The sequence below is a fragment of the Perognathus longimembris genome, chromosome 2 (genome assembly GCF_023159225.1).
Source record: "Perognathus longimembris pacificus isolate PPM17 chromosome 2, ASM2315922v1, whole genome shotgun sequence".
In the NCBI taxonomy this organism is placed as follows: domain Eukaryota; kingdom Metazoa; phylum Chordata; class Mammalia; order Rodentia; family Heteromyidae; genus Perognathus; species Perognathus longimembris.
The window spans coordinates 86,654,714-86,667,538 of record NC_063162.1 but is presented as its reverse complement, the minus strand read 5'-3'; positions in this window follow the sequence as shown (position 1 = coordinate 86,667,538).

Here is a 12,825-nt window from a genome sequence, read left to right as displayed (position 1 = left end):
AGAGACACAGTCCTGGGGATGCTTGGGGCTGGGGTGTTTTAAATGCACAACTTATTTTATTGTAACAGTGAAAAGGGAACCTGGAATGGTTCCCAACTTGAACATCTGCAGGCAGATAGGATGACGAAATGTATTAGCCCTGAGAAATAACTTTCTCCTGTCTTCTTGGAAAACATCTGGGGCATTACCCCCCTCCACTTACTCCCTTACTTCCCACCCCAAAACTGACTCTTGGCTGACAGTGATCAGGGATAAATAGAAACACCTGGGAGCAGATAAGGGCAACTGAGTGTGATCAGGTGAGGACCCCTGGGAGCCACAGGCCACAAGCCACTCCATATTTCTTTCTCCAGTCTGAGCAAGGTGGGATCATGATTCTACCTTGTGACCCAGTCTGTGAGGTTCTCTAATCCATCCATCCATCCATCCATCCATCCATCCATCCATCCAAAACAATCCTCAGGCCCAGCTCTCTACCAGAAATAGGTCAAAGCCACCAGGTAAGTTAGAATCCTGCTTCTAAACATTCTGTGAAGATATTCTATGAGCTAGCTCTGTATTTTGTTTAAATCTTTAATTACTCTCTTTTGTCAAGCCAAATTCTCTCCAGCTACAACATCACATCCCTGCAGAGATGCAAGACCTAATATAATCTTTTCTATCCGGTGGCCGTTCAAAAATATTTTTATTACCATATGCACTATAATAACCTCCTTAGATGTGAAAACTTTCAATCTCCTTTTCTTCCTGTGTCCTTCTACCACACTAGACTAAACAGTTCCCATCTCTTTCAACCTTTTTCCAAAGGTCTTACTTGCCTTCTCTTTAATTAGCTCATTCCTTTTCTCTCAACTCATTCCAGCGTCTCCCCAGCCTGTAGAGACCAACCGTTGACACAAAACTCTAATATTTGACATGAGATCCAGCTGCTATTAAAGTGAGAATAAGGGCCCCAAACATGTTCCTTAGCACTTTTAAGTCTTCTTAGCTATAAAGAGGGGTGTGTGTGTGTGTGTGTGTGTGTGTGTGTGTGTGTGTGTGTGTGTGTGTGTTGGTACTGAGGCTTGAATTCAGAGCCTGGGTGCTGTCCCTTGGCTTTTTTGCTCAAGCCTATCCTTGAGACCCAGCTCCACTTCTGACATTTTGGTGATTAATTTGGAAGGTAAGAGCCTCACAACTTTTCAGCCCTGCTGGTTAGAATGATGGTCCTCAGATCTCAGCCTTTTGATTACAGGCATGGACCATAGGTGCCTAACCAAAGACATTTTAATCATATATCTATGTATTAAATGGTGTGAAGATGGAATTAGGGAGACCTCCCAATAACCAATGGAGACTTTCTCAAAGAACTGAATTTAGAAAGACATGAACAAAGCAAAACAAAGAGAGACCAGAGTATAGTAATCCTACCAGAAGTAAATGCATGTACAAAGGTCCTGAGGCCTAAACATCTTAAGGACCAGTATATCTTGATCCCAAAGAACAAGGTAAAGGCTTATGAAATATAACTCAAAAAGAAACAAAAAACAGAGAGATAACATAGGACCTTGCAGGCCATGGCTAGGATTTGAGTCTTCATGCTAAAAGTGTGAAGATGATAAAGTCTGAACAGATTTACATATTTGTTTGTTTTAAAGAATATAATCCTGGCTGCTCAATGGGCTGATCACAAAGTGGATATGGGGAGAGGAGGTGGGTCCAGAAGAAATCTGAAGCTTAGATTACAGTGGCATCTGTAGCCATCAGAGATGAGGATGGAGATTTGGAAAGGAGAATCAGCAGCACTTACTGATTCAGTAGATATGACAGAAATGGGGAGGAAGATGTCATGATGACTGCCAAGAGCCTGACAGGCTCAGCTCTGGATAGTGGTGCTGTTCACTGGGAATGCCGGGGGCAGACGAGGTTTAGGGAAAAGGTACGAGTTCAATTTTTGGACATGCAGAGTTTGAAGTGTCAGGAGATGGTCGAGATGTGGGATAGGCAAGTGGATTTATGATGGTGAGCTCAGAGGAGAGTCTGGGCTGCAGATATAAATTTAGGAGTCATCATCATATAGATAATAATTAAAACCATAAGGATAGTGATGATCACAGAGTGAGGATGCAGAATGTGAGGAAGATGTGGTTCAAGCCTTAAAATTCTCCAAATGTAAGAGTCAGGGAGAAGAGACAGCCAGGAATATGACCAAAGAGAGTCCCAAGAGGTGGGAGCAAACTAGGAGAGTATAAAGTATGGAGAACCAAAGGAGTGTTTTACCAAGTGAATGCTTTTGTATTTGCTTATTCTTGCTACGAAAACTGGGTTCTCTTCCTATCAGACTTGTAGATAGTATTCACACCTGGGTTTTTCCATACTGATTTCCCCCTGACTTTTGTGTACATAATTATGGTTTATTGGTACAAGTCATGACCCAACTTCCTATCCAGTATGATCAGTATAGCAACACTGGGTTATATCTCATATATCCAGAAGCATTTGCTATGAAGAATGCAGTGAAATATTTGGGGAAAAGTGAGAAAAAAAAAACCAGAGAGGAAGGGAAGAAGGAAAGGAGCGAGGGAGGAAAGTGAAAGGAAGGGAAGGGAGGGAGGTGAAGGGAAGGGAAGAGAGGAAGGGAAGGAAAAGGAAGGAGGAAAGAAAAAGGAAGGAAGAAAGGACGGAGGGAAAGACAGAGGAAAAAGGAGATAAGGGGAGGGGAGAAGAGGAAAGGAGAGGATGGAAGATGAGGGGAGGAGGGAAGGGGAGGAGAGAGGAGAGGAGGTAAAGGAAGGCAAGGCAAATACGAAACATTCTGTGACTATTACTCAATTTTTAAACCAACATTTGTGTGCTTACTAATAGAAGTGCCCTTCGTTATCTTTCACATAGAGGCCTCCTAATTTTATTTTATAATTTTTAAGTGGTTGAGGTTTGATTTCTCAATTCACAGTAAAATGGAAAGAAGCTTGGGGTAGGACTGGGGTGGGGAAGGAAGTTCACCAAAGCATGCAAAAATTGTTACAGGCTAGCCAGAGATCTTAAGAAGTAGATTAAAATCTGCAATAAGCAGGAACCAGAACAAAAAATGCTACAGCAGTTATTGCCATTTAGTTGGTGATAAAGATATCCTAGTCCTCAATAATCCCTAGGAAAAGGATCAAAGTATAATGCTTGTGAATAGCAAGGTTATCAACTAACTTTGAAATAAATGTTTGTTATGTTAAAATGGGACTTTTTTTCATTTCTTCTTTTAGTTTTATTTTCTATAAACTTGTAGTTGCAGCTGTTGACTCAAGGTTTTTTTTTGGGGGGGGGGGATTCATTATATGGAGTAAAGGAAACATCATTAGTCCTGGGTCATTAGAATTAATGGTGGGCTCAGCCTTATCACCCATTATAAATCATCTTGGCCTATCCACTAATGTGTTTTCAGCCATTGATTATTGCTGCCTGGATGTATTATGTCATCAGACGCTGGAAACAAGAATACGAGAAACTCTATAACCAAATAACCTAGTTTTCCAATAAAGATGCAGAATTTAAAGGAAAAAATTTGAAGCGAGGAAGGTGGGAAGGACCTACAGATTCAAAGAATCTAAGAGACTCAGGATCTAATCTAAATCTAAAATATAATCTAAAATCTAAGATCTAATCTGAAATCTTTGGCTGTTTTATAAGAGCTGTAACGTGACAGTCAAATATGGTGTGTAGGTTTGTCCTAGTTATGTGATCGTATGCAGAACTTACTATTTTTGGTATCATAACAGCATTATAATTATATATATTAAAAAGTTTATATTTTGGGCTGAGCATAGTGGTTCACTCCTGTAATTTCAGCTACGTGGAGGCAAAGGTAGGAGGATCTTAGTCTAAAGTGAGCGCAAGCAAAATTGTGAGATCCTATCTGAAAAAAAACCATTAAAAGCAAAGGGGCTAGGAGTATGATTCAAGTGGTAAAGCACTTGCAAACATGAAGCATTGCATTCAATACCCAGTACCACACAACACACAAACACACACACACACACACACACACACACACAGCATTTGTTAGTACTGAAGAATTTATGAATCAAATGACATGATCCTTGGTTGGTATCTGCAGAGGGGACTGGTGAGCCCTGGAGTCATAGGTAGGAGAATGAGGGAGCTCTAAAGCCAATCCTAGGCCAAAATGAAAGATATTATCCCCCAAATACCTAAAGCAAAAACAGGTGCGAGGCATGCTCAATGGTAGAGTGCCTGTCTAGGCAGCTCCACATTCAGAGTTCAAACCTATTGCTGAAAAGCAAGCAAACAAAAACCCCTATTAGGCCCCTGTAAAATCATGAAACCATGTTGTCTACTCTCAATCAAGATTTGAGATATACCAGTGCTGGTGGCTCTTGTCCATAATCTTAGCCACTCAGGGGTCTGAAAGAGGATTGAAGTTCAAAGCTAGCTTCAGCAACAAAGTTTATGAGATGCTTATCTCCAATTAACTACCAAAAGCCAGAAGTGGAGCTGTGACTTAAATGACAGAGCACCAGCTTTGAGTGAAAAAGCTAAGCTAGGTCCTGAGTTCAAGCCCCAGTATTGGGGGTGGGGGTGGTGGGATGAGGGAATTATTTGAGATGATCTTTGCAACCAACTTAAAATGTTTTGAAGTCATTTCTTTGTCATCTTGTTATTTTGGAAGAAGATAGTGTGGAGCTCTCTTCTCTAGGGTAGACTGAACATTAAAGACAGGTTGTGGAAAACCTAACAGTGAACACCGAGTCACATGAAGAAGAGGAGCTACAGACATAACAAAGGTGTGAGTACCAGACTAAAGCCAGCATCAGTGAGTAGGTCACTGCATGCAACACAGGTTGGCTAGAGCTTTAGGCCTTCAGAATGATTCTCACTGAAACACTCATAGACTGCTGCTCTATGAGACAGAAAGACTTCTTACCTTGAGATCTGAATCCTGGCTTCTGTCAGCAGGGCTGTAACCCCTGTTCTGGAAGAGAGGGTTCTCTGCCTTCTGTATGAGTTTGAGACCCTGTTCTCTTCCTTCTCGTTCCCCTTTTGTTCTGTGTAACTCTGTTCCTGGAAGTTACTCATTCATTTTCTAACTTCATCCTGGCAATGCCAGGAAATATTTGGGGAAGTTTTAAGAGGGAAAAAGTTACAGTGAGGTATTAGAAGTAGGAAATTGGAAGGGAATACCAAAATCGAGAGACACAGGGAAAAAAAAGACAACTACAAAAGCAATACTTGCAAAACTGTTTGGTGTAAATGAACTGAACAACTGAACAACTCATGGGGGGGGGGGTAGAGAAAGCGGGAGGGAGGAGGGGGGAAATGAGGGGCGAGGTAACAAACAGTACAAGAAATGTATCCAATGCCTAATGTATGAAACTGTAACCTTGGTGTAATTTAGTTTGATAATAAAAATATATATTAAAAAAAGAAAAGATAAAACAATAAATAAATAAATAAAAAGTTGCAATGAAAGCCAAACTACCATGGAAACTAGCATTTCCAAGTCATCAACTGTTTCCTTTGTTCTTGAACATGGGGCTCCTTCCAGGGTCCACTGCCACCCCCCACCCTCACTCTCTGGCTGTCTGTGAGGGCAGTGGAAAGGTCATGTGCCACAGTTAAAAGCTTCCTGCATGAGGAGGAAGCAGGATGCCCAGGGAAGGAACAGAAGCAGCAACCCCATCACTTATTGTTGTTACAGTCATCTGAGAACAAAGGTGGAATTACATATGCTTAAAAACTGGGGTACAAGGCTGCATGGGGATAGCTGGTAGTGACAAGTTCAGAAAACAACCTATATCAGTCTGACCTTATCTCCCCTCCCTACCTGTATTTTCACCTGTGACATCTGTTCCCTGAGTTCAAGAAGTTCCTTTATATAATTGGAGACAATTCAATCTGACAAACTTACCTTTGCCATTGGTAACCTAACTGCTCACAGCAACACACAGCTAGGAATAACTGAGAAGGATTAGGACAAAGCAAGAAGCTAGACATATTTGAGGCACTAAATGACTAGACAGAAATCTTAGAATATAAAATGTCAGGACCAGATCTGATGCTTGTAGGAGCATGATGTTCCTAAAGAGAGACCAATAGTATCCTAGTTGGGAACATGGATTCCAGTGCCAGACTTCCCAAGTTCAAATCCTACCAAGCTTTCAATCTATGTAGCTGGACAGCCCTGGGCAAGACCCTTACCTTCTCTGTGCCTCAGTTTTCTCAGCCACAAAACAGGGAGAGCAATATTGGTAGGATGTAGGCTCATTTGGTTTGTTTTGCTCCAAAGCTTATAGAACTACTGGACTTCCAGCAAGATTGACTTATGACAACACTTCACCATTTCTCATGACCCCACTTGCAATTCTGTGCCTGAGCCAAGCTCAGAATTTGGGACATGTTGCATATGTACTACCTTGAATTTGTTCCTTTATATTTCCTCAGCAAGCCATATTTCTTTTCCCACTCCTCACTCCTCCATGAACTTCAATTACGCCTTCTCTCATCTAGAGAGCCAGGCAAGGGTTAGATTTTGTTTTTCAAAAGACTCAAGCTCACACAGCAGCAGGTTTTCCCACAAGTTGACAGTTGAGTTCAGCCCAGCACTGCTGATTTATAAGACACTGAGCTCATTGGCTTGGTCTTCTGTTCTCTCCCTGGTCATTTCTCAATCGAGTTGCTGGCTGGAAACATCTGAGAAAGAAATTTACTGGGAGATGCACAGACAGCCTATTCACATTTCATAACTTTTCAGGAGCCTCCCCAGTAGAACTGGTTGCATGATAGTTGAGTAACTCATGCACTGTCCCCAGCGAGGGTCCTTGCCTCTCATCCCACTCACTGCTTCAGACAAGCTGCGTCCCCTCCTCACTCATTTTTTGACACTGATGCTAAATGACAAGGCTAACACAGCGCATACTGTTTTCAGACTTTGCTCAGCCTTGCCTGTGACAGCAGGATTAGACAGGGAAATATGGATGTAAGGCACCCAGTGGATTTATTGACTTAATTGTCTGAGTGCTTAAAACTGCAGGATTAACTCTACTCCAAGTGCAGTCACTTCTTTCTCATTAACAAGAATCTGTTTAAAATAATTCGTTGAACTAAAGACCTCGAAAGAATGCCGTGGCATAGATGACCCACCTCCTCGCCTCCTCTTCCTCTCTTGCCAGCCTCTCTCCCTCCTCCAATTTGGTTGTAAAATACAGAAACTCGAATCTGAAACTGGCATCTCCCATTAAACCCTCCATGTGTGCCTAGAGGAGTAATTTGCAATGGCCATTCTCAGACATGTCTTGGTCAATTAGTACAATGTCACAGCGGTGTGTAGTTATTGTAACTCCAGCTGTGAGCTGTTAATAATAAGCTTGCCCATAGGACAATCTTGCCATATGGTGGATGGTCAATCAAGACTAAAATATGCACTCAGTAAAAAAAAACAACTAGTCCTGTCAACGGTGGGTATAGGTCATTGGTTAGGATGTTGGCATGTGACAACCAAGTTTGGGTTAATGCTATATTGTTGGCATCCTTGACTTGTTTCTCCTCTGCAATGTTTGTCCGGAGACACAAAGGTGCAATAACTAAAATGTCACAGCTAGAATTAGAAGGCAAGTGGACAAAACATGTTGAAATGTATAATATGGGTAAGGGAATAGGGGTTTATTGAAAAGAAACATAGTTTGGATTCTTTGGTAAGAAAAAACACAGATCTGCAGTTTGGTCATGGGAAGCATTGTATGCTACAAGACTAATGTTTTTTAATGGGAGTTTGGAGGCAAATAAAAACAAGCTGATGAGTGACGGAGGAGCAATAATCCACTTGGGTGATTCCAATGAAGTCCTCCAACAGGCTGGCAAGGGCCGGATGACTAATTCCAGTTTGGTTTTGAATTTGGGATGGGGGAGAGGGGGCGGTGAGTGGGAAGACACTTAGCACACAGCTAAACTATGAATTTTCCCCTAGATGTGGGCCCCACTATGGAAAGTCAATGTTAATGCCAGCATTGAACTAAATTAGTTCAATAGTGAAACTAATTTTTATATATCTCAGTGTCAGTTTCATCTGAAATTTAGGAGGAACCTGTGCAGAATGAGGGGAAAAAAAAATCTACCACGGTTTGTGTTCTATCCATGGTTTGTGTGTGCATAAACAACAAGTTCTAAATACAATATCTGTCCTAGATATCTTTTTATAATGTCCCAAGCCAGATCCTGATCACTGTCTACTTTTCTGAAGTAGTATAGTTCTCAACTTATCATCTGTGCCTGAAAACTCAGCCTAAAACAGTCCATGCCTGGCCTCTGATAAAGACCTTTTGTTCCCTTTCTCTTTCTCCTTTTTCCCTCCTGGTCAAGAACTGAAATGACTTGATTCCTACTAAGGTTCCTTTTCCTAAGAAGGGGAAAGAACTCCTCCCACCCAAAGGGAAAACAAGCAAGACCTTTAAATCCCCAATGGAAGGGTAATCACACAATAAAAGCCTTATTAAAAGCCTGAAGTCCTGTTTACTTGTGGTGGAGCCTGCCTTGATTACTTGATAATTAGAAACAGCCCAGTGATAATTGGACTCTACTCCTCCAAGAGGGAGTGCTCCCTTCCAGGAAAGCATTATTTGTTCTGAGTGAATTGGTAAGGGTTCTCTGGACTTCTTGTCATCGTGAAACTGTTTCACTCATTGGTTCTCAACTGGGTGCAGGGTGATAGGTAGAGATGATTGTAGTCATCACAACTGGGAAACAAAAAGATGCTATCACTATCTAGTGGATGAAAACCTGGGATGGTGTTAAACATTCCCACAGTGCACAGGAGACAATATTTATATGGCTAAAATGTCAACAGCACTGAGGCTGAGAAATCTTGTATTAATGAACAATTTAATTTGTAGTGATTGAGGAATTTATTTATTTAGGTTCAGAACGAAAGCAATAGGGGACAAGGGGGCACCAAATTCCTCTTTCTTCATTTTCTCTTCATCCCACCAAAGAAATAGACCTGATCCATCCCAACTCTGAATCAATCTATTTTCTATACAATGTTTCAAAGCAGGAATTGTGCAGCCAATGAGCTACAACTGGTTGATAGTTGCATTTGCAAATGATTTGGGAACAAAGAACAATACTTTGTGATTTGAGAAAATTCTATGAAATTTAAGTTTTAATATCCACAGATAAATATTTTGTAATCCAGCCACATTCATCTGCTTAGATGTTGGCTATGATGGCTTTTGGCCAACCTTGACAGAATTTGGTAACATGCCTACATACCCTCAGTGTCTAAAATATTTTCTATCTTACCACTGATGGAAAAAGTAAAATCTAGAATAATTATGTGACCCACAAAATAGCCCAACTCAGACTCATTGTCAAAGTAGGAGGAAAAAGAAAGGATAATAGATGGTATCAAGAGATATGAATGCAAGAAGGCTCTGGAATAGACATATTAGAAATGGTTCAGAGATGAGATACAGAGGTTTCTTAGAATCACAGAATTTGCAAAAAGCAGATACCACTGGAAAAGCCTAAACATTGCCAAATATAAACACTTTTAGAAATAGATCTTGCAATGTCTTGGCATTTGGTGTTAAGCCCATGTGGAAGGAATGCGTTATAATAAAAAAGATTATTGTTTTAGCAGCTTTATTTATAACTGCCAAAACTTGAAAGCAACCAAGATGTCCTTCCATACGTAAATGGATCAAAAACTGGTACATCCATATTATTCAGTGACGAAATGAGCTATCAAGCTTCTAAAGGACACGAGGGAGCCTAAAAGGCATATTGTTAGATTTGAAATGCTAAGAATAAATATTGCTAGCATGTAGCTAGGCTAAAAAGGTGGCATACTGTTTTATTCTCACAATATGACATTCTGCTGACAATAAAAGATAAGTGATTATAAAAGGTAGAGGGGAGAGAAGGATGAATAGGCCGAAGATTTGGGGGTGGAGGCGTTGGAACTATTCTTGTGCAATACTGCAATAGCAGATATACACTGTTGTACATTTATCATAATCTAAAGAATGCACTATATGAAGAATGGATACCACTGTAAATTATGGACTTTGGTTCATAATATGTCAATATTGGCTCATCAGTTTAAGTAATGCACGATGATAAAATTAAGGGACAGTGGGAGTAGGTAGAAGAAGGAGCAAATAGAAACGAAGTATTTTTTATTCAATACGTTCACTAAATCCATAACTTGTCCCCACAAAACAAGTAAACAAGATAAAGCAAAAGGCGGCGCTGGTGGCTCACACCTTTAATCCTAGCTACTCAGGAGGCTGAGATCTGAGAATCGTGGTTCAAAACCAGCTAGGGCAGGAAAGTCTGTGAGTCTCATATCTCCAATTAACCACCAAAAAACAAGAAATGGACTGGTTCCAAGTGGTAGAACACTAGCCTTGAGCAAAAGAGCTCAGAAACAGCAACCAGGCCCATAACCGACACAAAAAAATTAAATTAAATAAATCAAAAGATTACTTGATTAGGTGCAGATTCTAGATCTGGCTCGGGATTTGTCTCTAAACAGTTGTGTGATCTTGAGCAAACACAGGCGCCCTGGGTCTTAGGGCCCAGGAGGTCAATGCAGGGTCCATCACATCCTGTGACTGAGAATACTGGATGGTTTTCTGAATGAAAGGGAAACCCAGGGTTCTCAGGCATTGGCATGGAATGTCAGCCGTGAGAGTTTGGGGGGATTTGAAGGAACAGATAGGAACACGGGTCACTTCCCTGAGTACATGAGGTCATTTTATATCCAAGGGCATCAACTATATACATGTTTATGGTTATGTTTGCTGCTTATTTAGAATAATTCCTACACCCAAACTTGTTCAAATATTGAAAGAAGGGTATTTCTCCGTGCTGATCATTTTGCACTGTGATAGAAACTGGCACTGCAAAATGTGTTGACTTTAACGGAGTTGATGTGAGAATTAATACGTCTTCCCTTCCACAGCCCTTGTCTGAGCTTATGTGTTGAGAAGCCTGACAGAAATTTGGCTTCTGCGGGCTCCTTGACTGCCACAGAAATGACAGTGTGACTGGCAGCTCTCAGCGGTGCATCGAGGATGTACTAATATTTACCAGCAGAAGTGGCTGCTGTGTCTCTAGTTCCTGCTCACCTTGTTGGGATGCTTCCCTGCCTGCTGCAGAGCTCTAGCCCAGAGGATGATGAGTTCTGCACTTGTGTCACAAGTCTGTGTTGACCAAATCCCTCAAAAGAATCACAATTATACTTAGCTGGTGGCAGTAGGCACCATATAAATAAAAAAAGAAAACTATCCTTGAAGAATATTTGCTTGAGAAGAAGGTGAATGCAAATGCCAACTAAGGAGGAAAATTTTAATTTCACACAAAAGCACATAGATACAAACATATACATTGCTTTTTAGATTGTGGCTAATTTTCCTGCACATACAAACACACAAAGACTGGTAGAGAAAGTGAGATTTCCAACTTTTACTTGTATATGACCTTTGTACTGCAAGAGCGAAACAGATGTGTGTGTTTATAATTTTAAAGATGCACATATGTGAAACATTCAATAGTATATTTATCCACAGAGTTGATCTCACTAAAAGCCCTTGTATTTACAGCTTCTAATTGTGTGATGTGTGATAGAGCTATATGCGTTGTTTATGTACATTGACATTGATGATTGAAATCCAGTGACTCCATGAAATTAGTTCTTCACATTGAAACTATTCCAAACCTAAGAATTATGTGCCTCTGAGGAAGGAGGAAGGAGGAGGAGGAGGGAGGGAGCTAAATGTCAACTCAAAAAGATGTGCTATGGGAAAATAATTTTTTAAAGTTAAAGTTAAAAGAATTACACTCAAAAGTAAAGGAAGGAGTGACACTGTCCAAAAAGAAATGTACTCATTACCTGACTCGTTAAATGGTAACCCCCTCTATATAACCCCTTAATAATAACAATAAATTTCTATTTAAAAAAAGAAATAAAACACCATACAAATCACAAAATCTGAGGTTATTTTTTTCCCATTGAGGGAAAGAAAAGCCTATTGCTTCTGTCAACATGTGATATTTGAAAGAGGAAGAGGTGCAAGGTCTGGGCAGGGGCAGGGAGGCAGGCGGCCCTTTGTGGAGGCCCATCCAACACTTCTCAATGAGGATTCCAGAAGGCCCAGCCTATAAAAGCCTGCATTGTCTTTTGTTCTGCAGATCTGGGCAGCTGAACATTATGCTTGGTTCTATCCACCACGGTTTTCTTCTTGCATTTGGAGTTGTAATACTCACTGTGTTTGGAAAAGTTCTAAAATCAGAAAGGATGTGGTCTGGCACAGCGAAGTGTTTAGCCACATACTGAATTCACAGCTCAGAGAAATGAAGTGGCACATTTATCAGGTCTCAGGGCAAGAGTCTCCAGCTTGGGGGCCAATGTAGATTTATTTCAGCTGTCCTGGCCACAAGTTGCTGAAGACCTTCTTCCTCTTGATGTGCATGCATTTTTTTTATCACTCTCTACCGACTGTGTAGGTGCCTCTACCCTTTGGCATGTATTATTAATGTCGCTGACAATTCTGCTATTCCCTCCCCTCTTTCTGTATCAGTAATTCAGCATTATGAATCTAATAAATATCAGCCTAGACAAATTATACATTGGTGAATTCTCTCTGTTTCCTTTCACTAGTTTTCCATAGCTTTGGGGCATACCAAGGGAGACATACTTGTGAGTGGAACGGCACCCCCAGTGAAGGGCTGGTAACGTTTATGAGGTCATATTGTGTTGTTCTAGAAAAACAGACTCTAGTCCTAATGTCCAGGAACAGTCATGGGATGTACTCTAAATACTTAAGAACAACAACA